The sequence below is a fragment of the Lissotriton vulgaris genome, chromosome 7, assembly GCF_964263255.1.
Source record: "Lissotriton vulgaris chromosome 7, aLisVul1.2, whole genome shotgun sequence".
NCBI classification, from domain to species: domain Eukaryota; kingdom Metazoa; phylum Chordata; class Amphibia; order Caudata; family Salamandridae; genus Lissotriton; species Lissotriton vulgaris.
The window spans coordinates 1063836319-1063864170 of NC_141695.1; the positions used below are offsets into that span (position 1 = coordinate 1063836319).

Here is a 27852-nt window from a genome sequence, read left to right on the forward strand (position 1 = left end):
GACCACACTTTTTTAAAATATGGGCGGATGATGCGGATCATGGATTTCCCTACGTTTATAATCCCCCTGGTGGGAATGCGAACTGCAAAGCCAATGAGCACATCGGAATTCTGTAGAGCGAACTAGGATTAAAAGACCTGCCGTTCATGCTCCAATGCCAGGTGACCTTACGCAAGACGAGATCCTGACGCCTTCAGTTCTATGTTCAACCATTGGAGTGGCTGACGTCAACCTGGAAGTATCTAAATTGTAGGCAAATCTATTGTATTAAAAGGTCAACAATGGACAGTAGCCTGAATTAATTTACGTCCCACCTCTGTAAGGAATGTTCCGGAGGCTATCTTGCTGATAAAGAGGGTTAATTAATTACTGTACTTATGTGCATAGTTTCTGACTTTTCGAACTTGTGACAGCAGTTTTGTCTCACCTGCATTAAGGTTACTTCTTCATTTCCATCTCAATGCATTGAACATTTATATTCTAGGAGGGTCATCGAAGAGAACTGGTACTTTTTAGAGAATAAGTTAGTTGAAAGGAGGGTGGATCCTCTGGCTGAAAGTCAGCTGTAATACCTTTTCGTGGGCTAGCGGTAATAGACAGCACCCAGGGCTTTAAGTGGGATCAAAAGATTGGGGGTCTCGCAAAGGGGCATGGCCGATGTAATTAAGGGCGTGGCTAAAAACACAAACTGAAAATCTATGCTTAGCAAAGTGTGCCACCTGACTGGTATTTTGCTGCTTCTGTCACTGCATTCAGATATATAATACAACAAGTAATATTACACCTACAACAAGCCAGGGCTATTGGCTTTGTCACTTGCATAAGATAAGTAACAACTATGGCTTCGTAGCATAGCATATTGGGGAGAGGATGTGGTGTGACGGTTTCAATTATATTGAATTAATTATGCCCCCCTCCTTAGAGCCTTTAAACCCAATTGCACCTTTTGAAGCAAGTGACCTCTGTTTTCTGCTACGATTGATGTTGATTTCTGTTTACTGCCTTTTATGTTTTTTCTGTTATTGATTTTTAATAAAGTAATTAAATAAGCTTTCCTGATTTCTGTATCATTTTAATGTCACCTTACTTGCTTGGAAGCACTACTTCAGGTGTCACTGCTTACAAGGCATAATACGTTTGAAAGACAGATTCGTTGCCTGCATCTGACTGCCATCCATCTTTCTAAATCTTTCACTGCTAATTGAGCAGACTGGTTTTAGAACCAGTGCCAGTACATACCTTAGGCGTATCACATGCATTTCAACCAGCCTAATACAGGCAGCTTTATGCATACTTCCACTTTCAGCCCTGCATGCAGATAGTAGAGAGTGTGGCTGGTACACCTGCAGCACCATCCTAATGCACAGGGTCAGATGGATAAAGAGACTTTGGAAAAAGCATTAAGGTGGCCTGCCTCTCTCCAGCCTCTCTCCACTGCACACCAATGGCAATTTTCACTCCGGGCACTATTTTCTCAAATACCTTTCTCATGCCTGCTGCAGGGCATGCTCTCTCCTAATGCTTTTTTAAGCATCTTTATACCACGGGTGCCAAATGCATTTGCAATACAATAGGTATTGCATTTACGAGAGTTTAACCTATTGGCAGTGTACAAACTAATGCCTTTTATTTATCTTTTTTTAAAATACTCATAAATAAAAGGCATTGTCATTTACAATGCCAATAGCTCAAATGCTTGTAAATGCGAACTTGATTGCATTGCAGATGCTTGTTTTTTTATTGGCTTGGGAAAGCTTATACAAACACAACAACAAAACTCCAATTACAGGCTCGAGGCTGCTCTGCTGTTTATCGAGCTGCCCTTGGATCTCAGCAAGGTCTGTGCTGCCGAGGCATACTGACCTAGTTTCGACAGGCTGAGAGAAGACGGGAGGGAGGGGCAGAACAACAGAGAGAGAGAGAGAGATAGAAGGCACTCAGTGCTTCTATTTGTAGATGGTCGCATTAAAATAGAAGGCTCACTTAGAAACCCCACCACAGTAACAGACGCTTCGGAATCGACGAGCTTGTCCTGTTCTTCTGTATTGTGAACAGGAAACACTACCACGGCTTTGGTGAGTTAGTATTAATAATTCTTACCTACATAGAAACCGGAATAATAGGGTAGTTACTTTAAAATGGTAGCTTTATTCAGGGCGGCGCCCAAGAATCGTGTACAATGTAAGATATGTAGTATAGCTAACGCTTAAATGTTTGTGAGACCATCTTTGATCCATTGTGGAAAGATCGGGGCATGGTGGCAGCTTAGAAGGAATTAGTAGGGAGAACATCGTGGTTTATATCTGGACTGATGCAGTCTTCCTCTAAGACGAAACGTTTAGGTGACGAGTATGACGCAGACGCGCTGACTGAGAGGTGAGAAGATCACCAGCCCGAGAGCAGGTCAGAGTGTTCTGTGTCAGGATAGGCGGATTTACCGTCAGCACAGATGGACTTGAGTCAGCTGTTCGGGGAGGTGGGAATCCGAAACGAAAAGTGATGCCATTGTCTCCTGACGTCAGTACGGGGTAATGCTAATGTTCCGTGGCGAAATTATGTAACTGTGTTCATTTTCGTTAAATGTTAAAACTGAGGGGAAAAAGCGAGTTTTTGGTATTGTTGAGACGTATCTGTAATTACTGCATACAATTAACTCCAGGGCCGGACTGGGAACCAGAACCGGCCCTGGCAGAGTGCTCGGCCGGCCCCCCTCCCCCCCTCCGGGAGGAGAGGGGAGGGGGGAAAGGTGCGACCGCGCTCTGTGACAGGGCCGGTTTTCGGCCGTTTTTGTTACAGGGCCGTTTTTGCAGCATAACGGCCCTGTAACAAAAACGGCCCCAGGGGCCCAAAACCGGCCCCCAACCATGCGGCCGACCGGGGAATTGCCCGGTGCCCTCAACGGCCAGTCCGGGCCTGATTAACTCCACAGATTTAGCACCTTTGAGTTGTTATCTTGTCTGTGACCGAAACCGTCCAGCGCCCACGCATAACAGGTAAGACGTTCTTTTTTTTATATTTCAAAAGAGTGTATCAACAATATTTCTTATAACGTGGAGGCGCTGTTGAAACCGCGTAAAACTGGGAAGAATGCGTCGGCGTCGCGCGCCACGCCGTGACTTGCAGATATTTTTTATTTTATTTTTATTTCAAAGAGTTTTATTGAAGATATTTGTAATACAGTACAGTGGTAATGCGGGGGCACATACAGATGAGATAACTGGGTCAAGTCTCTGACTCATCTCGCGAGGCACGACGCCTCGCGGGCACAAACATGCATCTTGGAGTATTGCGATGTGATTGTCAAAACGTTGTTTAAACGTCAGTTTCAGGGTAGTCGGTAGCGAGCCAAGAGTCAGAAATGTTGCACTGGTGCTAACAATAGTTCAAAACGATTTTGCCCTATTGTCCTTCATCTTTTATAAGAGATATGCATATACATTTTACTCACGCAAAATGAGAAAAGGCATTGTGGAAGCACTGCTAAACACTGCTAAACGGGCATCACATTTTTTTTGCCTGTAAATCATTTCAAGAGTGACATAGAGATTTGAATAAATCAGCCTAGTCCAGCAACAAGCGTTTTCTTAAAAAAGTGAGCACCTTTTGGTAGCATTGTTGTTAAGAAGGGAACAAACGAGCTGATTTTTCCTGCAAAATATTCCCAACACGGTAATTTCAGGAGCTGAAAAATGTATTGTATCTACATCTCATTATGTAAACGTGGTAAGTAAAACTTAAAAAGTGCTTCAGTATCTCCAGGACTTCCCTAACGTGGTTGAGCACAAAAGGGCGTTGCATGCTTGGTTATTACAAGTAGAAATGCATAATAATTAGATGAATCAGTCATATCTAGAAAGTAGTATAAGCTATTCCTTAAAATCGAAAATTCTCATGCGTCATCCGGACTGTGATACGACTATATGAGGAATGTGATGTAATTCTATGATGAAAAAGCAATCTTTCAGATGGATTTGTTGCAAATAATGAATTAATTGTTGAGAGCATATAGTACTGCTTACTAAAAGTAAGTGGTCCTTGACTGGAGAAAATGGTAAACTAACCAACCTCCTTGAAGTCTGGTCTTTGTTTCCTCTAATTTTTACAATTCTCGCTCTCTCCCTTCGCTTTGTGTGTGTCTGTCTGTCTTCTGTCTCTCTCTTTAGCTTGTACACTATCCCACGCTTTTCTCTCTTTTGTGTTGTTCTATTTCAGTCTCTTTCTCAACCCCCTCTATCTTTTTCTCTCGCTTTTTCTCTGCCCGATATCTGTCTCTCCCCCTCTATCCCCCCTCCCCCTCATTTTTCTCCCATTCTATTCCACATCATGTCTATTTGTTTCTTACTCTCACTCTATCTCTTTATCGTATTCTCTCTCATTACCTCCCTGTCTGTGTGCTAACTCTTTTGTCTCTCTGTTGTCTCTTTTTTTCTCTTTTCCTCTCCTCCCTACCACTGTAGCTCCTTCATTCTCTATCCTCCACCTCTTTCTGTCTTTCATACAGATATATTTCATTTTGATAATACTTTCTCTTTCTTCCACTTTCTTTATATCTGGCTTTGTCGATTATATGTCTCTCCCTCTCTCTCATCAATTCCCTCCCGTTGTCATATCTTTCCTGTTACCGCTCTCTTTCTCTAAATCTTCTCTTCTCAATGAACCTTCACACCCTCTTAGTCTCCTTTGTTTAATTATTCACACATAGAAGTATTCCAATATGTGCAACTTTTCATGTTTTTCTTCTGATCTGTTGTTGGCTTGCATGCCCAGCCTCCCCAAGTGCACAAGCGCGTGAAGATTTCCAACAGTCTCAATAAATCAAATTCCAAATAATTATAGGTGAGTTGTGGGCAATAGATGGCTTATGTTCTGTGAGTACCTTATATCACAGGGTTACCCTATACTTTCAGTAGCATCGCCACGCCATTTCTGCATAACATTTTTTCAGCCTTTATTATATTGGCCTCAACGACAAATAAAGTTATATCCAGTTTAGTGGTTTGATATAGGCTAACTGGCGCCACTTAGAGAGTCTCACAGTTTTATTCAGGTGCAAATGTTTATCTTTCACGGTGCTACAAGGTAGAAGGAACCACCTAATCCTTCCAATAACGAGCTTACGCTTCAAACAGAAACAGACTCCTTAGCACACGTATATCACAATATAGTTCTATATTGGTGTTGCCACCCAATTGACACAATTGCAATACGTAGTCCTTGGTAATACAGGTATTCAATTTTATTCTTGAATGTTGCACGTTCTCCACACAGCGGACACGTGTTTCGTCGTGACCGGGAGTATAACCCAACGACTTTTTCAAGGCTATTTTCAAATCCGTTTTCTTTTATTAGTATGCGGTGATAATTCCAACCCGCATAGGGGTTCTACGGGGGTCTTCTGTTATAATGTCCACTCTATTGTGTCCAATGGACTCCACTTCATACTTTGGTTAAGTTTTGGCTTCGCCTCGATAATTTCTTTTCTTCCGGTGCCCCCGTTCAGGATTAGCGTGTTCGCTCGGCACCGGAAGAAAAGAAATTATCGAGGCGAAAGCCAAAACTTAACCAAAGTATGAAGTGGAGTCCATTGGACACAATAGAGTGGACAATATAACAGAAGACCCCCGTAGAACCCCTATGCGGGTTGGAATTATCACCGCATACTAATAAAAGAAAACGGATTTGAAAATAGCCTTGAAAAAGTCGTTGGGTTATACTCCCGGTCACGACGAAACACGTGTCGGCTGTATGGAGAACGTGCAACATTCAAGAATAAAATTGAATACCTGTATTACCAAGGACTACGTATTGCAATTGTGTCAATTGGGTGGCAACACCAATATAGAACTATATTGTGATATACGTGTGCTAAGGAGTCTGTTTCTGACAAATAAAGTTAGACACATTGAAAAGCAAAGCACCACGTCCTTATGAATGCTGGTCACAATTAGGGAGACCAACCGTCCGTAAATTTCACGGACAGTCCGTAATTTTGGCTGTCTGTCCGTTGTCCGTGAAGGATTCTTTAACGGACGCCATTTGTCCGTAATTTTAACCGGGCACAGCTTGCCCCCACCTCCCTTCTTGACTCCGATGCTGTATGAAAGCTCAGACCCCCAGCAGCACTGTAGAGGCACAGCGGGATGGTAACCCTCACACCTCCAGCCCTTGATGAGCTGTTAAAAGGTGCTTGAAGGTGACTGGGAGCCTGAGGGAGGGGCTGCAGGTTCAGGAGCAGGGGGCATCCATTCACATGCAAACAGCCCTGAATGCGTCTTGTATCTGCTATTTAGAGGGGGGCTCACACATTCCATTTCTACCCAGGGCCCCAAACATCCTAGACTCGGCCAGATTACACCCCTGATTACACAGAGGCAGCACCTGCTTATCTTCACTGAGCTTAATTACTGTCACTAATTTGTAAGCAAACCTCGGTTCTTCAAACATGCATAATGTAATACAATAAAGAAATGGCACAATCGCAACCACACTGATGGATCACGTTCCCTCTCCTGTGATGACTCCTGCTCCTGTCCCCCCATGTTGTGGCTCCAGTCCACCCCCCCTGTGATGGCTCTTGTCCCCCCCTGTGGTGGATCTTGTCTCCGCCCTGGGTGGCTTCTGTCCCAGTCCTGGAACGGCCCCAGCAGCGAGGGTGAAGTTCTTGATGAATTAGTGAAAGGGTGAATGGATGAATGAAAGATTGAATAAATGGATAATGCGAGAGGATAGATGGATTGATGAGTGAGGGGAAGGATGTAGAGAAAATCTAAATAGCTGGATGTAAGGGTGGAAGGGTAGCTGGATGATTGATGAGGGGAAATATGGATGAGGGGAAGGATGGATGGATGGAGGGGAAGGATGGATGGATGAGGGGAAGGATAAATGGATGAGGGGAAGGATGGATGGATGGATGGATGGATGGATGGATGGAGGGGAAGGATGGATGGATGAGGGGAAGGATAAATGGATGAGGGGAAGGATGGATGGATGGATGGATGGAGGGGAAGGATGGATGGATGAGGGGAAGGATAAATGGATGAGGGGAAGGATGGATGGATGGATGGATGGATGGAGGGGAAGGATGGATGGATGAGGGGAAGGATAAATGGATGAGGGGAAGGATGGATGGATGGAGGGGAAGGATGGATGAGGGGAAGGATGGATGGATGAGGGGAAGGATGGATGGATGGATGGATGGATGGATGGAGGGGAAGGATGGATGAGGGGCAGGATAAATGGATGGGATGGATGGATGGGTGAGGGGAAGGATGATGGATGAGGAGAAGGATTGATGGATGGATGGAGGGGAAGGATGGATGGATGAGGGGCAGGATAAATGGATGAGGGGAAGGATGGATGGATGGATGGATGGAGGGGAAGGATTGATGAGGGGAAGAATGATGAATGGAGGGGAAGGATGGGTGGATGGAGGGGAAGGATAAATGGATGAGGGGAAGGATGGATGGATGGATGGAGGGGAAGGATGGATGGATGAGGGGAAGGATGGATGGATGGAGGGGAAGGATGGATGGAGGGGAAGGATGATGGATGGAGGGGAAGGATGGATGGATGGATGGAGGGGAAGGATAAATGGATGAGGGGAAGGATGGATGGATGGATGGATGGAGGGGAAGGATGGATGAGGGGCAGGATAAATGGATGGGATGGATGGATGGATGGAGGGGAAGGATAAATGGATGAGGGGAAGGATGGATGGATGGATGGATGGAGGGGAAGGATGGATGAGGGGCAGGATAAATGGATGGGATGGATGGATGGATGGAGGGGAAGGATGGATGGATGAAGGGCAGGATAAATGGATGGGATGGATGGATGGATGGAGGGGAAGGATGGATGAAAGGAAGGATGGATGAGGGGAAGGATGGATGGATGACGGGAAAGGATGGATGATGAGGGGAAGGATGGATGGATGGAGGGATGATGAGGGGAAGGATGGATGGATGGATGATGAGGGGGTGGGTGAAAGGATGGATGATGAGGGGAAGGGTGGATGGATGGATGATGAGGGGTGGGTGAAATGATGGATGGATGGATGATGAGGGAATGGATGGATGATGAGGGGGTGGGTGAACGGATGGATGGATGATGAGGGGAAGGATGGATGGATGATGAGGGAAAGGATGGATGGATGGATGAGGGAAAAGGATGGATGGGTGATGAGGGAAAAGGATGGATGGATGATGAGGGGAAGGATGGATGGATGATGAGGGGAAGGATGGATGGATGATGAGGGGAAGGACAGATGGATGGATGGATGGATGATGAGGGAAAAGGATGGATGGATGATGAGGGAAAAGGATGGATGGATGATGAGGGGAAGGATGGATGGATGATGAGGGAAAAGGATGGACGGATGATGAGGGGAAAGGATGGATGGATGATGAGGGGAAGGATGGATGGATGATGAGGGGAAGGACAGATGGATGGATGGATGGATGGATGATGGGTGGGTGAAAGGATGGATGGATGGAGAGTGGGTGAAAGGATGGATGGATGGATGGATAAGTGGGTGGGTGAAAGGATGGATGGATGGATAAGTGGGTGGGTGAAAGGATGGATGGATGGATGATGAGTGGGTGGGTGAAAGGATGGATGGATGAGTGGGTGGGTGGATGGTGGGTGGGTGAAAGGATGGATCAGTGGATTGGATGGTGGGTGGATGAAAGGATGGATGAGTGGGTGGGTGGATGGTGGGTGGGTGGGTGGGTGGATGATGGGGGGTAGGTGGATGAGTGAAATGATGGATGGATTGATGGATTGATAAGTGCAAGGGTGAATGAATGGACATATGAGTGAAAGGGTGGGTGTAAGGATGGATGAGTGAGTGAAAGGGAGGGTAGATGGACAAAAGGATGAATAGATGTGTGAAGGAGTGAAATGATAGATGGATGAATGATAGGGGCAATGGATGGATTCATGAGTGGATGAGTAGATGGATGGGTGGGTGGATGGATGGATGGAAGGAAGACTAAGTGAAAGGGTCGATGGAGAGAGAAAGGGAGGATGGATGGATGACTAAAAGAGTGGATGGGTGGAAGGATTAGTAAGTGAAAGGATGGCTGGATTGGTGAAAGGGTAAATGGCTGAATGGATGAGTGAATGGATGGATGGGATGAAGAGTGGATGGATAAGTGTACAGATGGATAGGGTGAAAGGGTGGATGGATGGATGGATAATGGAGGATGAGTGAAAGGATGGATGAGGGGATGGATGAAAGGATGGATGAGTGAAATGATAGATGGAAGGATACATGATGGATAGGTTTGCAAATGGTTGAATATGTTTGGAAATGGCTGGGCTTACTTATATACTATTGCGCGACCTCTGATGTGTCTGTAAAACGTACCTATTGTCCTAAAGTTTTGTCCTGAATTTTGACCTCCTGTCCTGAATTTGTGTCCTGAATTTTGACCCTTTGTCCTGAATTTTTACACTCACCGTCCTGAATTTGCACCAATGCCAGCTGGTCACCCTAGTCACAATGCAGAATTCATCACAATGAGGAATCGTGCACTTTGGGGCGATGCTCACAATGGGAACAGACTATGGTACTTGACACAATGATACCCATTGAAGAATGACAAGGCAATTACTTGCCGTACAGAGTTCGAAAGGAAATCACTTGCCGCAGCTATGGTATGGAGTACGAAAAGAAATTATGAGACTGCTAAAAGGACACGAGTTCCCACATAGGAGAGCAGATCAAATACACCGAGATATTATTAACCGTTTACCGTGTAAGTAATAGACAAATTCTAGAAATAGATCACTCCCAACGTAAATATCCAAACAGAAACAAAGCAAACTGTCTCAAACAAAGAACCATAAGACTCCAAAGAACAAGAGGTAATAGTTCTGACAGACAGTGTCTTCAGACTCACATGGTGCACCGTGTGACACACAATATCACCTCCCATCACACGGTAACCCATTGAGGAGCCAATAAAACATAGTGACCGGGAAAACGAGCTGTAAACCACAGTAAATAGTGGATTTGCAGCTCGGTTTCCGAGGCTTTGAACTGCTGCCGTCCATTGAGGGGAGTGAAAAAACCCCAGGACATCGGCACCAGCCCCAGCAAGCTTTTTTGTGTTTGAAGGAGGGCGCTTAGGGGCAGGGTGGGTGCAAAGTACCTCATAGGTACTTCTCAGCACGAGGCCCTTCCGCTTCCTCACACAGTCAGATTTTTGTTCAAGTTGATAGGTATGTGTCGCTTCTGTAGAAAGTTATAACAGCAAACGTTTCAGAGCCGTCTAATCACAGAAGTCTTAGGCCATTCATAGGCCTTGTAGGTCATCAGGACGGTGAATAGTGCACATTTCTTTGATGAGCCAAACCATTTTGGAACACATAGGGGCTGCATCAGAGTTGGGTGTAAATGTCTGTTACAATCCAACTCCAAATCAGGCGCTTGGATATCAGTGTGAAGGTGTAGCGTGGAAAGATCTCTTGCGTTTCAGCGATGCTGTGTTTGCATCTCTAAGACGTTTACCCTGTTGCCGCTTTCCAGACCAATGCTATTGATATCTACACCTCCTAACTAGAGGGTGTCCAGGAAGTCTGACATGGCCACCCTCCTGACTAGAAGGTCTCTAAGCAGCCTATGGGCTAAGGTAATTCTACTTTGTGCTATTAGCGATCTCCATTCCCGGGGACCCTTCTTTCCCACTCTTCTTAGACAGGAAGAAGCAGAAGGGGAGGTGAGGCTATGTTACCCTGGGTGTACTTAGTATGGCTCATGATGAAGGACAGATATACAAGTGAGAAAGTCAGTAGATATATGACTTGCATATCCCTCGAGACTCTCAAGAAGGCAGCTGGACCTGATGGAGCTGGGGGGAGTTTGCTGGTGCTTAGTGTGTGTGTATGTAAATCGCACTATCAGCTGCAAGGGTATCGTGGTGCTGAGCAGTAATGTGTGCCGAGCCCTGCATATAGTTGGTTGGTTAACCCCTTAAGTGCGGCGCACGTTCAGCGGACTTCGCGTGCACTACCTCGCTAGTGCTGCGCACGTCCGCTGAACGTTCCGATCCCGCCCGCGCAATAGAACGTCCGCACTGGGGCAGAATTTGCGGCGCGCTAAAGGGGTTAATTGAAAAGCCAGGTCTTCAGCTTCGTGCGGAATTCAAGAAGAGAGGAGGACGCTCTGATGTGGAGTGGGAGGCCCTTCTACACTTTAGGAGCAATGTAATAATAATAATAATAATAACATTATTCATAATAATAATAATAATAATGAGATTTATATAGCGCATAGTTACTTCCGTTGAAGTGCCCCGGCACTGAGGATCTAGCTTCAGAGGTTAAAATAGCACTGCAAAACAAGAAAGAGCCAGGGTAAAGCCAACCTAAATAACCAGATTTTTAAGTTTTTACAACACAATGCTTCTGTTTTTGTCTGAAGCGGAAAGGAGTTCCACAACTTGGATGCTAAAAAGCTGAAAGAGCTGCCCCAATGGTAAATTTCTTCACAGTGGGGACACAGGCCAACAAAGCCCCTGCAGTTCTGAGGCACCTGGAAGGAGAGTGAGGCTTGATGAGGCCGTGCAATTAACGGACACCGTTGTTCATAGAAGCGCTGAAGCAGTAGCACAGGGCTCTCAAAGAAAGTTGCTTCTTCAAAAGAAAGCCAGTGCTATTTAGAGAGTGCAGAACCCATGGGGGCTCACCTCAGAAAGTTCAACAACAGAGTTCTGCAGACGCTGAAGTCTCATCAAGTGAGAATGAGATATTCCTAGCTATAAGACATTGCAGTAGTCCAGACTGGAGATAACTAGTACCTGAACTACTGTTTTCTTGGAAGATTCACACAAGATGCAAATTATTTTTTTAAGAGATTTTTGAATCCCAAAACATTTGCCTGCCAAGGCTGTGATCTCACTGTGGAATATAAGCTTTTTATCAAACCAAATGCCTAGGTTCTAAACCCTGGACTTTGGCGAAGGTAGAAGTCCAAGCAAATCTGGCCACCAGGCAGAGAACCAGATCAAGGGTTGCTTGCCTAAATGATGACTTCTGTTTTCCCTGTGTTTAAGTTCAGACAGTTGAAGTCCATCCACTGAGTGACCTCCGACGGACATGTCCTCAGTGAGACCATCCATACTCCTGATCAGGTTCAGCGCACATATAGGATGTTGGCGAGTAGGAGTACTGTGGAATGTAGGTGTCTGGGTGGTTGGTGGAAGGTGATGCAACTGTTAAGGTAGGCAAGCCTAACTTGTTTAGTGCCGTGAATATGTGTGTGAGGAGTTTGAACTGAGCGTGTATGTGTATCAGGAGCCAGTGGAGCTCTCTGAGGTGTTGTGTGATGTGAGTTTTGTGTGGGAGGTTGAGAATAAGTCTGCCTGCCGAGTTCTGGATGGTTTGTAGGCTTCTAATGAGTTGCTTGGTGATCGCGGCATAGATTATGTGCCAGTAGTTTTTCTAGTGTTGCTTTGGAGCTATTTGAAGATTTTCCTCAGCATCTTTAGGGTGTGCAAGCATGATGCGGTACCAGCGTTGACGTGTGCAGTCATGTCCAGTTTGCTGTTGATGATTATTCTGAGGTTCCTGGCATGGGTGCTGGGTGTGGGCTTGAGCATTTGTGGGTCTGAGCTTGGCTGGCCACCAGTTGGAGTCCCATGGTGAGGTGTTCTTGCTGAAGATCAGTACTTCTGGATTGGCGGTGTTGATCTTGATATAATAGGCTTTCATCCAGTTAGTGACCTCGGTCATGCAGGTGGTAATCTTGTTGGGGTCTTGTCCAAGAGTAAGGATCAAAAAATTAATGCAGTTCTCACAGGATCAAAAAATTAATGCAGTTCTCACATGGACACTAAATACGATGTAGTATTGTGAAATGTGCACAGGCATAACAGTTCATATTCAGTGCTAGTTTAAGTGATGTTTGTACATGAATCATTTCTCATGTGCAAATATCTTCAAAAACGTGAAAGAAACATTGAGTTCCAAGCATAACAACTTTCTGCCTTAATCCAGTTGTGCTCTATTTCTTCAAAGAAATTGGAGCCAAAACACATTCTTAATTAGTTAGAACAAGCAATGAAAAAGCCGGCTTTGAATTTGTAAATCCTTTATTTGTTTAGTCATTTTTTTCTATTTTGTATTGCTGAGGAAACTGTCATGCCCTTGTCAATCTAAAAAATGGGTCAAAGTATAAGTTGTAGTTTTGGTGTCAAAAAACTTGCATAACCACAATAGTCACTATCACTAAAGAGAACTAATTTGCGTGTGTATGTCCTCTTTGTGAAAAGACAGAATGACAAAGCTCAAAGTTAAGTTAGCCAATGACAGAAATGGGCTGATCCATTTTCCCATGCTTCATGCTCTAGAGAGTGGAAGAAAAAACATAATGGACACAATAACAGACTAATTGATGAAGAGGGCCAGCTAAAGGCATCAAGTGGTAATCATATGATTTTAAGAAAATCCAGAGGTCTTCTCTTACATTAGGCATTAAAAAGTCTAATTTGAGGAAATCAGATTATTCTGTTAAGCAAACAATTCTGATCAACCACTCAATACCTAGTCACATTATGTTTTGTGTTACAGATGAAACAAGGGCCGGTTTCCTTTGCTTCCCACACACAGGCATTCCCTTCACCCCGCTTCATGTAGGTTAGGGCCATATGTATGAACACATTTTCTCATAGGCACAGAATGGGTAAAACCCTTTGATACATCTGGCCCCTAATTTTCAAATGCAAAAATCCTTCAGTGATGACTAGGCCAGTTCCTTCAATTATGAAGTTCTAGCTTCAGGACGGCAAGAACTTAGCCGGTAGCACTGCCAGCTTTCCTTTTCACGCACAGTCAGCACAGTGTGGGGTAGTAGCGGGTTGGAATTTCTTCACACTTGTGGAACCAGTACATCATGGCAGCAGCACAGCAGTGCAAGAAGCTTACCTCAAATACAGATCAGAGTCGGTGTGGGCAGCCCAAAGGCAGTCTCCCAGCTGCCAGGGCCTACACCCTGAACATTAATATTTTCTGGACTGTGCTTGCACAGTTTGTATCACTAAAGAGATCAGCCCTACCCGTGACTGATTAACGGGCAGAGTTGATGAAGTCATTCCATCATCTTGCCTCCATCTCCCTGCTCTCACACCCCAGGGTGCAGCAGAGGAGAGGCAAGACAGCACTTCAGGAGTTTTGCATTTTGATTATGAAGGTCCAAAAAGCCCTGTCACTGGCCAGCCCCTTTTCAGCGGCACAAGGGAGAGTGATGTGAGCGTGCTCAAGAGGGAGACAGGAGAGGCCACAACAAAGCTCAGCCTGGTTTCCACACAAGCATCCTAGATAGATTTACCGAGATAGAGCCTAACATCTGGCTTGATTCAGGCATGGGCCTTTATACGCTAGATGTCTGACCAATGGATACTTTTGCATGAGGCATTTATGCCTTTTTATAATTAGTTCAGTGTTTTGTAGAGTCCCAACTGTAAAGCTGTGGGGGCTACGCCCACATACTTAGGGAAATAAGGCATGCACACACATTAATTATGGTATTGGAACTGGCCCAGGGCGCGTTCTCCTGGCCACTTTTATTAGCAGGGTCACCTGACTTGTAATGCCTAAGATGGGTGTTTGTTTGTGTGGGTAGAGCACAATGCTGAACACTAGTATGTATCCAGCTGGACACTACATCCCTCCCAATCTTTATTGAAAAAGAAACAAAGTCCAACCTATGGGAAAGAACAAACAAGAAAACACAGCACCACTGAGTCTCTTCAGGCTATCTGCCGGACAGTGCTGGAATCTTGACCACATGGCCATTAGGCTTAAGTTCACCTCAGCTTTGTCGTTTGGACCGGCCTGGTCTCATGCTGCTGGAGAATATTTACAGAGTTCTATGTGGGTGCATCCAGAGCAGTGGTTGAGTCCAGTTTGGAGATCTTACTGAAGGCGCTTAGGCTCTGGTGGGCGGCAAACCTGCAAAGTCTGAGGTTGACCTTGGTAGATGAGGATCTTCCATGAAATCGATGATGCTTCCCAGTGCCCGCTGGCAGAACAGATTCAGACTTTCCTTTCCTGCCTGGACTCCCCTCTCACAGGAGTCTCCTTGAGACCCTTTCTGCTGGGCTGCTGCAGGACTGTGTGGACTGTGTCAGGGCCTCTCCTAGGCCACATGAAGGCATCACTGAGGAACTGCCAACAGGACCATAACCAAGACGCTCTTGCAGCCGCAAAAGATGGTGTCTTAGGGTCTGTGTGCTCTGGCCATCAGGACTCATATGCACATGCCTTCACCAGATAGTCTTTGAGTGACCAGTCTCCGTCTTTGACCTCAGTGGTTCCTGTTGCCTGTCGTGGAGCTGCTGCGGGTGCATCTCTTTTGTCGGGATTCCCCTCTCACATGAATTCCCTTGAGACACTTGCCCCTGGATTGCCAAATGACTGCATGGGCTGTGCGGGGCCTCTCGTAGGCCACACTGAGGTGTCGCTGCGGAACTTCCAACAGAGTCACAGTTAAGCCTCATGCAACCCCAAAAGTGGATGCACCAGTGTTGAGTATGCTCTCTTCTGCAGGCCTCAGGTTCACTGTGGTTCATAGAAGGTCTCTGGGTGGCCAGCCTCCCATGGCATTAAGAATGCCTTGTTGGTCTTGGACTCTTCAGGCGTTTGGATCCACTCTGCTGGTGTGATGCTCCCTAGGTTTTTCTGGTGATGCATCTGTGTAAAGATGACAATTACCTTCTTACACTTGGGCTACAGGTAGAGATGTCTTGCTTGGAGTGAGGAGGGCTGGAGGGACTTCGTAGCCACTCATACTTTTTTCTTCAGCAGGTGCAGTTGATTGCCTGGATGTCATCTATTTCTAGCAGCCATTTACAGGTGACTGGACAGTCTCACTGTGAAGCGTGGGGCCTGGACGCAGATTGCGATTGCTGACAACTTACAGTTAGGCCTCCTGCAAAGCTGTCTCCAGTGACGTCTCTGCACTCCGGTGGTTGGCATGTGTTGATAGATACCTTCTCCGGCGCTGGCATGAGTCCTCAGTCCTAGCACTCTTCTCCCTTTTCTCTTGCGCATCTGTCGCCATTCTGTGCTGTGGTGGCTGACTGGGGTGGCTTCTGTGGTGAGACATTCTTTCTTGTTATTAGAGCGCTCTCTCTCTGGGCCTCCTACCCTGCTGTCAGACATCCCGATGCGGTCCTCTGCGCACCTCTGTCTTTGCGTACTTGGTCCTTTTTTCAAGGTGCCCTCTTCTGACGCTTGGTGTGCCCATTCATCTAGCTTATGGGGGTGTCCATTCACCACAGGGGGTATGTGACTCAATTTCCTCGCTTGTTGTGGCATCAGCCAGCCACTGGGGGTTGCCTGCTGTGCACACATATTTCTTGTGCTGTATGTAGGGATTGTTGCCTTGATACATTGCTCTCTGGCTGCTCTTGGCATCACTGGACCAGTGGCAGCCTTCCTGGCTGGGCACCTTTGGGTTGTTATGGTTCTCTGTTGGGAGGGTACTGTGTCTCTCTGCTGGCAGCCTCTTCTCTCAGGCGCCCTTAAGCCTTCTCTGGCCAACTGTGGCTCTGGCTGCTCTTCTCCTTGTCTCTGTGCACGCTACCTTTCCTTCAGCATTGCTGCTGTGATTTCAGCTGCCTTTAGTGCCATTGTCTTTGTTGGGGATGCTTCAGGCTTCTTAGGGCTCTTTGGTGGGAAGGGAAGTGGGATTTACAGTCTATTCTCCTCCCAAGAAGATGGGCAGCTCATTTGGGTGAGTCTCCCATTTTCCTTCTAGGAAAATCAGCAATTTTTTTGTTGTAGCTGTAGTAGGCTATTGTCACTTGGGGGCCCGCAGTGCACACAACACCCTTCTTAGCACTTCTTCAAAGTCTGTATCCCAAACATAGAGCCGTCAAGCCACTTTGGACTGCTACGTCCTTGGGTGCCGTGCAGTGGGCCAGCGCCAGGTGGTGCTGCAGTCACTTATTCCGAAACAGCAGCGACTTTAATGTTACAGGTCATCATTCCGCTGGCATGCAATCTCACAGGGGTGATGCAGACATGCCTGTGCAGTTTTAGTTGTATTAAACTGCAAGTCCCATCGGTGCTGCCCCACAGTTACTTTTTAGATTAGTTCAATACTGGCGACCAGCAGGTGGTGCTAGAGTCTCTACAGGAAGCCACAGCAGCTTTTTTACAACACTTTGGGCCTCATCTCTCACCTGCCGGGTTGCTCAGTGGCGTAGGAGTCAGACTGGTCTCTATATACGTCCAGGGTAGCAACAGGGATGCATCAGGGGCTGTGTTCCCCTCACGTTGCAGCTGCGGTGTCTTTCTCATTCCTCTTCACTGGGTGAACCAATGCTTAGCACAGGGTTGATAGGGCAGGGTTCCCTCATGCTGGGGCAGTCTCAGACTCGGCTTGCCGCAGGGGGAGCCTTTCCAATGGTTTCGTTGGCCTCTTCACTGAATAGGCAGTCCCTTCACCCAGGCGGGCATTTCAGAAGAGTCAGTCACTAAGGTGGGTAGCAGCAGGGGTATGAACATGCAGGCGGCTGCAGATGCCTTCCCGCTGGACACCACGGCCTTCTTCCTACCTGGACCTCCCCTAGTCGAGCTGGCAGCAGGTCCAGCGGTGCCTTAAACTGAGGCTACACTTACCCACAACAGGAACTGCAAGGCGGCAGCCTACATACACACAGGGCCGGACCCCCTTGTCACCAATGTAATGTAGTGGGCGCTAGGACCACATACGTAGGGAAATAATGCATGCACCTACAGTGACTGTGGTACTGGCACTGGCCCACGGGCATGTACGCCCAGCCCCTTTTATTACCAGTGTCACCTGACTGATGACGTCTGTGATGGGTGGGGTGTAGTGTGAGTACAGCACAATGCTGAACACTAGAACATGTCCAGCAGGGCACCACACCATCCAGTATTGATAATTTTCCACACAGAGCACCACCCCATTTTTTTTCTTTTCTATGTACGTTGCCAAAAGTCAGTCTCACTTATGTAAGTATACAAGGCCGACATCTTTGCATCTCACTTTAAAAGTTGGTGGTATTAGACAACTGTTGGCACTTTAAACCTGCAAAACAAAGGTACACCTATTGGTATTCCCTGGTACTGCAACATCTACTTCGATGCCCTATCATCTTATGCCACTGATCTCTGTTACCTCTTATTGATATGCCATCCATTTGAGATCATTTGAACTAATGTAGGGTGAGTATGCTGTAAGCCCTCGTTAAACCTCTCACCACCCACACTTTTCATTAATCTTTCTATCTGACAATCACTGCCCTTCGCATAAGCCCAGCCTCCTTTCTGTGTTTTATAGATGCATATGATTTTGCAGTGAGGCTGTTTCTTATTCCGTTGTAATGTAAGCTATCAACACAATGCTGCATAAATAATATAATTTATCCTAAAATGCTGTTGCAAGAAAAAATACCAAAAAGAGCAAGAATTCTAACAATGATAAATATATAATTACAGCATAATTGCTTAAGCATGCAAATATATATGCTTATGTATATATTACAATCGTTATTATTAATATTATCATTATTATGTAATTGTAACAATAGCTATAAGTGGATAGATACTTACATGCATGCGTACAGTTTACGTGGCATTAACAACCCTGCATTCGAGGCTGTTGTAATCAGGCCCCTAAGCAGATGAAATTAATCAACCAGCATATGTCTATTCCATTAACTAATGTTTTTAGATGTGCAATATCCATAACATTCACTTGTCTCTCGTTCCACATCGCGGATTGATTTTTTTCTCTGATACTGTTCTCTCTTACAACATTCCGTTTGTAGGGCAACTATTTTCTGCCTGTCTTCATTTCAAGTTTATTTGCATTCTCTGTGAATGTAATTATAGTTTAACCCAATTACGTTAATGTTCCATTATTTCTATTCATAGCCCCTTTCCTGCTGTTCACAGTATGTAGATTGGTTGCTTCTCTTGTCTGTGGATGCACCCTTGTGGTGACCTGTGGTCACTTTACCATTTGAGAAGATCAACATTAATATCCCTGTGTGGAATATGAATACCTTGCCATTCAAGCAACACAATCACATCATTAGTTATTATGCTAACACATTACAGATTCAGATAAAATCCTGTAATATGGCAAACTTACATTAGAAAAGCTGCTGAGCTATTCCACCACCTCTCAGTTATAGGTCGCCATTAAAGCAAATCTATAGTCCTAAAGAAGCTTACAGTAGTATTGGCTCTGTTTAATCCTCCTGTTTTGACTAGGTATTAACCAAATAAATCACATTTTACTCGGATTCTGCATTCTGTATGATCGTCTGTCTGTAAATTCTTTATAATCGGCGATTTGTGATACACCCAGTTGCTGATTATAAAGAAAAAATGTCAGCACTCAACTGTAATAAGTTATTGCAGTCGAGTTCTGACATCACGATGCCTGCTGCCAGAGCCAGCAGCTTTGGTGAAAGCTAGGTCAGGTCACAGAGCAGCTGTTTAAAGCAACGAAAATGAAACTTTCCTTTTCTTTTGTTATATGTTTACAGTGTCTAGCAGAAAGAACATGATTATTTTCTGTATTCCTTAGATAATTACAGAATGTTACATTTTGTCTGCACGTTTCCACTACTGCAGCTTTTTTAAACTGATTTGAATTGAACCGTTTGTATTATCTTTTTGCAACTAATCCCTAACATTTTTTGATGTTTTTAATTTCCACTAGAGGTTCTACTTTTATTCTTCATGTTTGCAAACTTGCTTTCTCTTTTAGAGCATGTTTACTGTGCTGTGTGTAGCAGTAGCAAAGGGCTTTCAAAGAAAGTCACTCCTTCAAAGGGAGCAAGTGCAATTTAGAGAGTGCAGAACCCATGGGGGATTGCCTCGGAAGGTTCAACAACAGATGAGTTGCAGCGTTCGGCGCACTCTGAAGTCTCATCTTTTATTCTTCATGTTTGTGAGCATGCTCTCTCTTTCAGAGCATGTTTACTGTGCTGTGTGTTGCAGTAGCACAGGGCCTTCAAACAAAGTTCATTCTTTAAAGGAAGCCAGTGCAGTTTAGAGAGTGCAGAACCCTTAGGGGCTTGCCTCGGAAGGTTCAACAACAGATGAGCTACAGAGTTCTGCACCTGCTGAAGTCTCATTAAGCGAGATTGAGATACTCCTAGCTATAAGACATTGTAGTAGTCCAGAATGGAGATAACCAGTATCTGAACTAGGCATGAGCGGATTTTGCGGATTGGCAATCCGCGAATTTGCGGATTTGCGAATTTGCGGATTGCCAAAATCCTCAAAATCCGCGAATCCGCGCGGATTTTTTTTTTATGTTCGCACGGGTTTCTGCAAGTTCGCAAGGGTTTTGTACAATTTCGCAAATTGCGAAATTGTACAAAACGCGTGCGAACTTGCAGCAACCCGTGCAAACACAATTATAAGAGAAAGAAGCTCCTGGTCACAGGAACAGCACGGGGATTGTGCTCATGAAAGTCAAGGATGCAAAGGCCTCTACCCAGCATCACAGCTGATTTTCCACAGTAGATTTGGGAAGAGGCACACCTGCCCAGCCTCGAAGACGCTCATGATTGTTTTTGGGCTAATGAATGAGTCACAGATTTTGAGCATCAACTAGTTCAAGCGACCATGCAAAGGCCGCCATCTACCCAGCATCATAGCTGATTTTCCACAGTAGATTTGGGAAGAGGCACACCTGCCCAGCCTCGAAGACGCTCATGATTGTTTTTGGGCTAATGAATGAGTCACAGATTTTGAGCATCAACTAGTTCAAGCGACCATGCAAAGGCCGCCCTCTACCCAGCATCACAGCTGATTTTCCACGGTAGATTTGGGAAGAGGCACACCTGTCCAGCCTCGAAGACGCTCATGATTGTTTTTGGGCTAATGAATGAGTCACTGAATTTGAGCATCAACTAGTTCGAGTGACCATGTGTGTGTTACTATGCAATCGCCCTGAAGGGCGCAGGGGTCCCTTGAGTGACCTGTGTAAGGCTGTAACTATTTTACAATGGCGACAGCAAGCTGCCAGTGCCGTTGTAAAATAGTTACAAAGTTAGCTTGCACAGGAAGCACCTGCTTCGTTTTATCTAGTGGTTCCTGTGCAAGCTAACTTTGTAACTATTTTACAATGGCGCTGGCAGCTTGCTGGCGCCATTGTAAAATAGTTGCATGAGTGGGGGTTCAACTTTTGAACCCGTTACGCTCGCGGATTTTTTTTTGCGGATTTTGCGGGAAATCCGCCAAATTCGCGGATTGCGGATTTCCCAAAAATCCGCAAAATCCCGAGCGTAACGGATTTCCCGCTCATGCTTAATCTGAACTACTGTTTTCCTGGAAGATTCAGGTAAGAGGCAAATGATGTTTTAATGAGATTTTTGAGTCCGAAAACTTTTGCCTGCCAAGGCTGTGATCTGACTGTCAAATGTATATTTTTCATAAAAACAAATGCCTAGGTTTTTAACCCTGGACTTTGGTTAATGTAGAGATCCAGGGAAATCTAGCCACCAAGCAGGGGACCAAATCGAGGGTTGCTTGCCTAAGATGAGGACCTTTGTTTTCCCTGCATTCATGTTCAGGCAATTGAGGTCTATCCACTGACCAACCTTCGGCAGACAGGTCTTCAGTGAGACCATCATCCTCATGATCTGGTTCCATGTATGTATGGGATGTTGGCGAGTAGGAGTACTGTAGAACGTAGGTGGAAGGAGAAGCAACTGTTAAGATAGGTGGGTCCCAATTTCCTTAGTGCCTTGAATATGTGTGTGAGGGGTTAGAATTGAGTGTGTTTATCTATCAAGAGCAGGTGGAGCTCTCTGAGGAGTGGTGTGATGTGACTTCTGTGTGGGAGGTTGAGAATAAGTCTGCGAGCCAAGTTCTGGATGGTTTGTAGGCTTATAATGAGTTACTTGGTGATCCCAGCGTAGATGGTGTTCCAGTACTTTTTCTAGTGCTGCTTTGGAGCTATGTGCAGATTTTCCTCAGCTTCTTCGGAGTGTTGAAGAGGATGCAGGGACGGGATTGACTTGTGCAGTCATGTCCAGTTTGCTGTTGATGATTATTCAGAGTTTCCTGCCATTGGTGATAGGTCTGGGCTTGGCTGGCTATCAGTTGGAGTCGCACAGTGAGGTGTTCTTGCTGAAGATCAGTACTTCTATCTTGTCGGTGTTGATCTTGATATAATTGGCTTTCATCCAGTTACTGACTTCGGTCATGCAGGCGGTAATCTTGTTGAGGTCTTGTCCAAGAGTAAGGCTCAAACAATTTATGCAGTACTCACATGGACAGTAAATAAGATATAGTATTGTGAAGAGTACACAGGCAGAACAGTTCACACTCAGTGCAAATGTATGTGATGTTTGTACATGAATCATTCCTCATGTGCAAATATCTTCAAAAACGTGCAAGACACATTGAGTTCCAAACATAACTTTTTGCTCTAATCCAGTTGTGCTCTATTTCTTCAAACAAATTGAAGTCAAAATACATTTTTCACTAGTTAGAACAAGCACTGACAAAGCCAGCTTTGGATTTGTAAATGCTTCATTTGTTTAGTCATGTTTTTTGCTATTTTGTATTGCTGAGGAAACTGTCATTCCTTCGTCAATCTAAAAAATGGGTAAAAGTATTAATAATAGTTTTGGTGTAAAAAAACATGCATTACCACACTAGTCCCTAGCACTAAAAGGAACTAATTTGCGAGTGGGTGTGCTCTTTGAGAAAGGACAGAATACCAAAGCTCAAAGTGAAGAAAGCCAATGAAAGACATGGGCTGATCCATTTTCTCATGCTTCATACTGTAGAGTGGTAAAAAAAACATAAACTTCACTGATATTTATAGGTGTTCAGACGGATAACACCACCCTTTGAGAGCACCCAGAACTTTTGGACATTTTCCTTTAACGTACCAACCTCCACAGTTGTGCACCCCCCAACCTCTTTTGTTTGTCAAAAAAACATAAAGGACACAATAACAGACCAATCGATGAAGAGGGCCAGCTAAAAGCCTCAAGTGGTAAGTATATTATACGTATAATGTTAAGAAAACCAAAAGGTGTTCTCTAACATCAGGCATTCAAATATCTAATTGGGGGAAATCAGATTATTCTGTTGTGCTAAAAATTCAGATAGACCACTCAATACCTAGTCACATTATGTTTTGTGTTACAGGTGAAAACAAGGGCTGGTTTCCTTTTGCTTCCCACACATCGGCATCCCCTTCTTGCCGCTTCATGCAGCTTAGTTTTCAAATGCAAAAATCCTTCAGTGGTGACAAGGCCAGTTCCTTCAATTTTGAAATTTTAACTTCAGGAGCGCAAGAACATGACCAGTAGCACAGCCCTCTTTCCTTATCACGAACAGTCAGCACAGTGAGGGGCGGTAGCAGGTTCGAATTTCTTCACACTTGTGGAACCAGTACATCATGGCAGCAGCTCAGCAGCGCAAGACGCTTACCTCAAATACAGATCAGAGTCGGTGTGGGCAGCCCAAAGGCAGTCTCCCAGCTGCCAGGGCCTACACCCTGAACATTAATATTTGCTGGACCGTGCCTGCTCAGTGTGTCACTACATAGATCAGCCCTACCATGACTGCTTAACAGGCAGAGTTGATGAGGTCCTTCCTTTGCCTCGCCTCCATCTCCCTGCTCTCACACCCACAGGATGCAGCAGAGGAGAGGCCAGAAAGCACTTAACGAGATTTGCATTTTAATAATGAAAGTCAAAAAGCTCTGTCACTGACTAGCCTCTCCTCAGTGGCAGTAGGGAGATTGATATGGAAGTGGTCAAGAGAGAGGCAGGAGAGGCCGAAGCCACAACAAAGCTCAGCCTGCTTTGCACTCAAGCATTGCTAAATTGCTGACCAATGAGTACTTTTGCATGTGACATTTATGCCTTTTTTGTAATGAGTCCTGTGTTTTGTAGAGTCCCAACTGTAAAGTAGTGGGCGCTAGGCCCATAAACTGAGGGATATAAGGCATTCACACACAGTGATTATGGTACTGGAACTGGCCCACGGCACGGCAGTCAGGTGACCTTTTTATTAGCAGGGTCACCTGACTGGTGACGCCTGTTATGGGTGTGTGTTTAGTGTGGGTACATCACAACACTGAACACTAGAACATGTCCAGCAGGACACTACATCCCTCCCAAACCTTTTCGGAAAAGAAAAAAACAAAGTCCAACCTATGGGAAAGAACAAACAAGGAAACACAGCAACACTGAGTCTTTTCAAGCAATCTGCCGGACAGTGCTGGATCTCTGGACTGCATGGGAATTAGGTTTAGGTCCACCTCGGCGAGGTCGTATGGACTGATTTGGTCTCACAGTGTTGGAGACTATTTACACAGTCCAATGTGGGTGCATCTGGAGTGGTGGTGGAGTCCGCTTTGGATATCTTCTTGAAGGCGCTGAGGCTCCGGTGAATGGTAAACCTGCAAAAACTGAGGATGACCTTGGTGTATTAGGGACTTCCATGAAGGCCCACTGGCAGAGCAGCTTCATACTTTGCTCTCTACTCCCCTCTCACAGGAGACTCCTTGAGGTCCTTTCTGCTAGGCTGCTACTGGACTGACTGGACTGTGTGGGGCCTCCTGTAGGCAGTGGAAGGAGTGCTGAGGAACTGCCCACAGTACCCCAACCAATTCGCTCTTACAACCATAAAGGGTGTCCTTTATGGTTGTAAGAGCGAATTGGTCTTTGAATCTTAGGGTCTTTGTGCTTTGGCCGTGAGGACTCATGTTCAAGTGCCTTCACAAGATAGTCTCTGGGTGACCAGTAGTCTTTGTGTGACCAGTCACCAACCGTGACCTCAGTGGTTCCTGGTACCTGTTGTGGAGCTGCTGCAGATGCATCTCTCTTGTAGGGATTTCCCTCTCATCTGAACTCCCTTGAGGCCCTTGCCCCTGGAGAGGCACATGGCTGTGTGGGCTGTGCAGGTCTTCTCCTAGGCTATCTGAGGGGTCGCTGTGGAACTTCCAAGAGGGCCATGGCCAAGTCTTATTCAACCCCAAGAGTAGATAGCCCAGTGTATGCTCTCTTCCGCAAGCCTCAGGTTCACAGGGGCTCACAGAAGGCCTCTAGGCGGCCAGTCTACCACTGCATCATAAACGCCTTGTTGGTCTCTGGATGTTTCAGGTGTTTGGATCCACTCTGGTGGTTTGATGCTCCTTAGGTGTATCTGGTGATGCACCTTCGTAAAGATGACAATTACCTTCTTAGACTTGGGCTACAGGTGGTGTCATCTTGCCTGGAGTGAGGTTTACTGGAGGAACTTCATAGCCACTTGTAGTTTTTTTCTTCGACAGGTGCAGTTGCTAACCGGATGCCATCTTTGTCAAGCAGCCGTTGACAGGTGACTGGATGGTCGCATTGTGAAGCGTGGGGCCTGGACGCAGGTCGCGCATGCTGGCAGCTTACAGTTGGTCCTCCCGTAAAGCTGTCTCTAGTGACTACTCTGCACCCCGGTGGTTGGCTTGTGATGATGGATACCTTCCCCGGTGCTGGCACGAGCCCTCAGTCCTAGCACTCTTCTCCCTTTTCTCTTGCGCACCTGTGGTGTTTGTTCTCCCTGTTGCAACGTGCCTTTCTCTTCTCCTCTTTAAAGATCTTTGTAATGTGGCATCATGCCATGCTCTTCTCTCCTTCCGACCAGGTTCCTCGCAGTGATGTGGCATCATGCCTATTGTCTCATGTTCTCTCCACATTGAGATCTCGCCGGTTGCGTCCAGTTTTTAGGCTTTTATCTTTTCTTTGTTACGGGCCTGTCGCAGGTCTGTCCTACGGTAGGACTTGACTCTACTTCTTTGCTGGGACCTCTTCCAGGTCTGGTCCCTTCCTCAGGGAATGTGCAAGAACATAATTAATGCTGGCAAGAACACAAAATAGGATCACTCATTTACTGTTTGTGCTATGTTCCCACTGAGTTTTGTGCAATAAAGAATACAAATGAAACAAAATAATGCATAGCTGGTTTTTCCAAATTTTATATGCAGATTATTTTATTTACAATTTACTTTCTTTCTTACTGTTAGTTTAAAACTGATGGTAGGAGAGAGTGCTAAATGTGAGCAATTTTTCTTTTACCACTTTGTTCTAAATTAACACTCATTCTAAATCAGTGCAAATATAATTTTCTCCCATTTTTCAAAAAGCAGTAGGAAGTTGCTACAGACTTGCTGACTAGCTGTTTCTTCCAAATTTTATGTGCAGATTATTTTATTTACAATTTACTTTCTTTCTTACAGTTAGTTTAAAACTAATGGTAAGAGATAATGCTTAATGTGAGCAATTAGGCTTTTAACCCTTTGTTCTAAATTAACACTCATTCTAAATCAGTGCAAATATTATTTGCTCCCATTTTTCAACAAACAGTAGTACGTTGCTACAGACTTGCTGACATGTTCATTTCAGTGGAAAGCATAAGTGGTTCATCTTCCACCGAGCACTTTCCCATAAAGATGTTCACACTCAGCCATTGGTAATCTATTGCCAGTGCTTAATTTGAGCCAGTGGTTGCTGGTTGGGGTCACAGGCACTCATTTTTGGGGATCGGCACTTATTTATTTCATTAGATATATCAGAGCAAGTGAGGGAAAGAAAAACAAATCGGAAAGATGGTAGTAGACAAAGATGGAAAAACAATCACAAGAGGAAAAATCAGGAACCTGAAAGACTGAGATAAATGGTTTGATAGTGGAATAAAGGGTCATAGGGGGATTTAAAACTATGCAGCTTTGCTATTGGCATGCCCACATTTAATTGCATGGGCAGCGGGGTTAAGAGCAGAGCTTTGGGCAGCGGCACTCATTCTTTTGCAGATTAAGTCCTGGATATTGACGAATGTGCTTGAGAAGATAGCCATTCCTTTTTCAATTGTACCCATTCTGGTTTTGAGCATTATGAGAACAATCACACTTAATAATCATGAATATTATCGTTATTGCTAGAGGTCACTGGATCTAATTTGCATCAGGTATAGTATGCATCACCTCTTAGTCAAGCTACTGAACCCCAAAACTGAAGACATGCTATCACCAGCCAGGACCTAGTGTATGGAGCTGAGGGGTCAACCACCTCAAGACTTTTCTAATGGTGAGATCATTATAGGGTAATCCTGGGTCACCAGAGGTGGCCACGAGTAAAACAAATTGCAGCTTTGGAGGGGTATCTTACAGAATGTACAGTTTAAACCGAGGCTGGAAATAAAAATAAGGGTATAACTACTTAGGACAAAGAACAATCTGGAGGCTTTGGAAAGATGAAACTCACAGCTTGAGACTTAATTATAACTGAAATAATGTTGAATTTGTTAACACTGGAGGCTTAAGCTCAGTAAGGACAAGAGTAAGGGGAACACATGTTTAGTACAGCGCTATCAGGGGTAACAAAGTACAGTATTTCAATTTTATACATATAAACAATGCCATTTGACTAAAACCCTTCTCATAAGCAGTAGAAGTGTGGTAGGCTATACTGATTGCGATGCTCATCAACATGTTCCTAATGGTCCCAGATGCATCTCCTTGAATGTGCAAAGCCGAAGTCAAATATCATCATATGAACTTCTATCATATTTCCATTGAGACAATGCAGAGCCTGGGAAATACCATGTGCCAATGACAAAGAATCATAGAAGATGGTCCCCCATTGTTAAATCCATAAATTAAATGCTACCAGAGGGTTGCAGCCCTCACTGTTCCACTGACTGAAGTAGAACTGTAAAGCATGCCTTCAGCCTGCCTCTGCAGTCTGGAGTGTAGTTCTAAATTGCCATTTCAAACTTGCAAAAAAATCTTATGCAATAAAATAATTCTTCTTTTTTTATACTTAAGTTATGAGTCAACACTGAGACTGACATTAAAGG

At 45.1% G+C, this 27852-nt stretch overlaps 1 protein-coding gene across 2 annotated transcripts in view; it reads left to right on the forward strand.

Annotated features, from left to right (window-relative positions):
* The first annotated feature begins 1934 nt into the window (after positions 1–1934).
* Positions 1935–27852, forward strand: part of LOC147702930 (F-box/LRR-repeat protein 3-like) — a 126991-nt gene continuing 101073 nt past the window's right edge. The window contains exons 1-2 of one of the 2 annotated variants that reach the window (XM_086931517.1): positions 1938–2075; positions 2930–2993. The gene's annotated coding sequence lies outside the window, so the exon portion shown is untranslated. Of the gene's footprint in view, positions 2076–2929; positions 2994–27852 lie in introns of both variants that reach the window. The other variant, XM_086931516.1, reaches the window with a different exon arrangement.